The following is a 4,947-nucleotide window of genomic DNA, read 5'->3' on the forward strand; positions in this document are numbered from 1 at the left end:
AGGGTGATGAATCAAACATTCCGTCCATTTATCTGAAAGTTTGTAGTCGTCTACTTTGATGACATCCTCATATATAGCTCCACTGCGGAGGAACACATTCGACATATACGGGAGGTACTAGATGTGTTGCGCCATGAAAATTTTATGTGGCGCCGACTAAGTGTTCCTTCATGACTAATTCAGTCCTTTTTTTTGGATACGTGGTGTCCAAAGATGGATTGGCGATGGACGAGTCAAAGGATGCAGCAGTTCGGGATTGGACTTTCCCAACTACACTACATGAGGTACGTAGTTTCCATGGGTTAGTCTCTTTGTATCGGCGTTTTATTCAGAATTTTAGCACCATCTTGGCGCCGCTTACGGAGTTTATAAAGGTGGAAAAATTTGTGTGGAGTGACGCCACAACTACCGCCTTCGAGTTGATCAAGGTAAAATTGACTACAACTTTATTACTAGTCCTTCCGAATTTTGACTTACCTTTTGAGCTACATTGTGATGCCTCGAAGATAGGCATTGGGGCGGTACTCAGCCAAAGGGGCAAGCCTGTGGCTTATTTTAGTAAGAAATTAAAGAATGCACAACTTAATTATAGCACATATGATATTGAGTTTTATGCATTAGTGCAAACACTGAAACATTGGAGCTCATACCTCGCCTACAACTACTTCATCTTGTATTTGGATCATGAAGCCCTCAAGCACCTTAATGGTCAAGATAAGTTGTCATCCCAACATGCTAAATGGGCCGCCTTTGTCCAACAATTCTCATTTACAATCAAGCACAAGTCGGGAGCATTGAACAAAGTGGCCGATGCCCTCAGTCGGAAATCATTCCTATTGACCACCATGAAATTTGAGGTAATAGGATTTGACTTATTGAAAGATCCTTTGTCTAATGATCTGTTTTTGGGTCCCATTGTTGGAGAGGTATCCTCAGGGGTGAGAGACGACTTTGGCTTGTACAATGGGTTCCTTTTCAAAGGTACTCAACTGTGCATTAATCCTGAAGGCAGCCTGTGGTTGAAGATTATCCAAGAACGCCACAATGAAGGGCACATGGGGTGGGATAAAACATTACAACTGGTGGCGGACCAGTTCTATTGGCCAAGCATGAAGAAAGAGGTGAAAAGATTGGTGAAGAAATGCCAAATTTGTCAAGTGTCCAAGGGGTCGGCTACCAATGTTGGCTTGTATATGCCCCTTCCCATTCCAGAGGGGCCATGGACCAATGTGAGCATGGACTTCGTGTTGGGCTTACCAAAGACCCAAAAGGGTAATGACTCTATCTTTGTGGTTGTTGATCGATTCTCTAAAATGGTGCATTTCATTGCTTGTAAGAAGACATATGATGTGGTAAATGTGGCATAATTGTATTTCCGAGAGGTCTACCGCCTCCATGGGCTACCATTGTCCATTGTCTCCGACCGCAACACACGGTTCCTTAGCCACTTTTGGCGATGCTTGTGGCAAGTGTCATATACTAAGCTTGACTTCAACAGCGCCTACCATCCACAAACAGATGGGTAAACAGAGGTAGTCAACCATTCACTGGGAGCCTTGCTTCAAAGTTTGGTGGGGGAGCACCTCAAGTCATAGGACCAGAAATTGTTCCAAGCCGAGTTCGACTACAACCGTTCAACTAATCGGAGTACCAGCCTGAGCCCATTCACCATCATTTATGGGAGTAATCCTCGTGCCCCATTGGATTTGGCGCCAATTCCAGATTTGAAGCGACCACATGGTAAGGCCGAAGACTTAATAGCCCAGATACAAGAGGGTCATAAGTTCACCATTCAAAATTTACAAACGTCCACAGCAAAGAATAAGGCGAATGTGGATAAGAAACGCCAGGCTATAGAATTTGAGGAAGGAGATTTTGTGTGGGCTGTGCTGACTAAAGATAGGTTTCCGGTGAGAGAATATAACAAGTTGGCTGTTTGCAAGATTGGCCTGATCGAGATTGTAAAGAAGATCAATTCGAATGCTTATCGCTTGAAGTTGCCTAGCCATATTAAGATGTCTGATGTCTTTAATGTCAAACACCTTATCCCATTCATAGAGGATTCTTCGGATGAGGATGCGAATTTGATGGCGAATTCTCTCCAACCTGGGGAGGATGATGTAGATCGAAGTGTTTGGGACTTCATGAAGAAGATAGGGATGGATGGTAGTGTGGACATACCCTGGAAGATGGTGACGTGATCCCAGACTCGCGCGACAGAAAAGGGAGTTCCTGGAACTACGATCGATCGCACATTGATTGCAATTGAGCGCCCTAGAGTAACGATCGAGCGCACGGTGCCTGCGCTCGAGCGTCCAATCCCTGGAATTTGAGGGTTGTCTCTGGTACTGCGACCGATACGTCCCTGGAAGTGCGATCGAGCACAAGCTTACCTACGATCGAGCGCACTCGGGGCGCTATGTTACTTTTTCCGCATTTATTTCGCTTTAAACCGACTTTCTTTCCTTGTTTTGCTGGGATTAGGGTTTTGAAAGTCCCTATTCCGTGTTTTAGTAGTATTAGGAGTATTGGAGGCTATAAATGCATGCTTATAGTCTCTAGCAAACTCAGTTTATGATTATTATTTGTTTTTCTCAATAAGAATACTCAGAGTTAAGTTTCTTCATTACTTTTCCTTAAATTCATAGATAGCATCTATTGATTTGAGAATGTTTCTTTGATTCTTGTAATAGTCTCACAATCTTAGAAATATTTATCCCTTCTACTTGTTGTTTTCTTGTTCACTATAATCCTACACTGCATCAAAAATGCTATGAACTCCTAGCAGTAGGAAATAGGAAGTAAGACTCAGATTAATTTCATGTGCATACTCTGTTAAAATGTTCATTTTGTATAAGCGGAAGTGTTGGCCTGAACCAGTACATTATTGAAAATTGAGTAAATACATTTATTAGATTATATGTAGTGTTGTCCACATGGATTATGTATATGTAGTACCTGTATTATTGGTATATAGTATTTACAATTATGTATATACATGCAATTATAAGTATATAGTATTTATAATTGTGTATATGCAATTATAAGTATCTGTTCCATGATTATGGTGTTGAATGATGTTTTCCATTATTATTTGATAAGAACTATTTTGACTTAAATATATGTTTATATAATTCTTGAAGAGACAAATTAAGCTAAGACTAAGCGCATCAATAGTTTGACATTTATATTAAAAGAAATTTTCTAAACAATACCTAGAGGAGAGTGGATATGTGTTTTATAAAAAGTTAAAAACTATCCCAAATCAAAAATTATAGCGCCAAATATAATAAAAGTAGTAAATCACTTGATACAAGAATTTGGTGACGAAAAGGAAACTCTTTGAAAAACTCATTAAAGGTAAAACCACTTCGGAACAACTAAACCCAATAAACTCATCTACTAAAGAAAAATTCAATTACAAGTATGACACATTTACAAAATCTTTGTAACCGACACTCATCCCTTGTACCAAGCAAACAACATGTTTAGATACTAAAAGAAGCTTGCAACATAAAAGACTTTAATACCATATTAAAAAATTAAAATATCACAGAGCGAAAAGAGATCATTTTGAGAACAAGGAAAGGTTAGAGAAAGATAAAATTTGAGGTATTAGTTCAGCTTTAAAGGCCTACTTCTATTGTTATAATGCCAAATATGACTATATTTTTATTGTATTCGTTGAAATAATGATTAAACCTGGCTACCATGGAACTGTCAGGCATTTCCGGTGGCAGAGCTAGAATATTGGCGTCGAGGGACATTTTTTTTATGAATAAAAAATAAAATTAATTAAAAATATTTAAAAAAAATAATTAAATATAAAAAATTGATTGTTTTTCTACTTTTTAGCTTTGAAAGTGCAGCAAGTCCGACAAAAAGCTGGACATGGTTGCACTCCTGACGCCTATATCCCACTTTGCTTCTTTTTTTTTTTTTTCTTTTCTTTTGTCTTTCATGCCTTAACTTGTCTGTTTGTGTTGTTAGTTATATTATTTTAATTATATTTTATTCATTATTTAGGCTGTACACCGGTGAAGTGTGGACAAAATCACGTGAAATTTTATGTTAGCGAAACGGTGCGTTCGATTTAGTGAAACTGTTCATCTTCTTCAACCTTTCATTTCTCTGCATTTCTCTAAAAAATCTTTTATTTCTCTGAAATCCTTTGATTTCGTGGCTGATCTTGGGGCATAATCGTGACTATTTTGCCTCAAGAGTTGTTGAGATAGGGGCATACCAGTTGTTGATAGGGGGCATAAGAAAAAAATTGTACCTAGGTAGGGAAAACTTTTAGGGGTAATTGGGGGGTATTAGTTCAGCCTGAAAGGCCTACTTCTACTGTTATAATGCCCAATATGACTATATTTTTATTGTATTTATTAAAAGAATGATTAAACCCGGGTACCATGTTGAAGTTTGTGGGTAAATATAAAATATGAGAATAATAACGGAAGCAAGAGAGAAAAGAGAGAAAGAATTACAGGTGGTTCGGTGTTAAACACTGTTGGGAGATAAAGCGGTTATGGTGTTTTTACACTGAGTACATTAATATACATAATTGAACACAACTCTAACCCGAAAGCCTAAGCTAATGTGCTAAGGTCCACTTAAGTATATTAACTACTCTTTTCTTTTATATTTTCTCAATGTGGGACACAACACTCACAAGTGCACTCACAACAATCAATTGTTGGAACAAGTGACTCATATTCTACTACTGGCCCATTGGATGTAATTAGTTTATGTGGGCCTGGGACAAATAAGTTGTGCGGGGTATTTTGGGGTTTTCTAAAGTACTTATAATTAGGGTTTTCCTATAAATATGTTATGTTATAATCCTAAATCATTTAATAGAAAAATATAGTCACACTCTCTCCTCTGGACGTAAGCACATTGCCGAACTACTTAAATCTGTGTCCTAACTTTCTCTTGATCTCTCTC

The sequence above is a fragment of the Corylus avellana genome, chromosome 1 (assembly GCF_965113065.1).
Source record: "Corylus avellana chromosome 1, dhCorAvel1.hap1.2, whole genome shotgun sequence".
Lineage (NCBI taxonomy): Eukaryota > Viridiplantae > Streptophyta > Magnoliopsida > Fagales > Betulaceae > Corylus > Corylus avellana.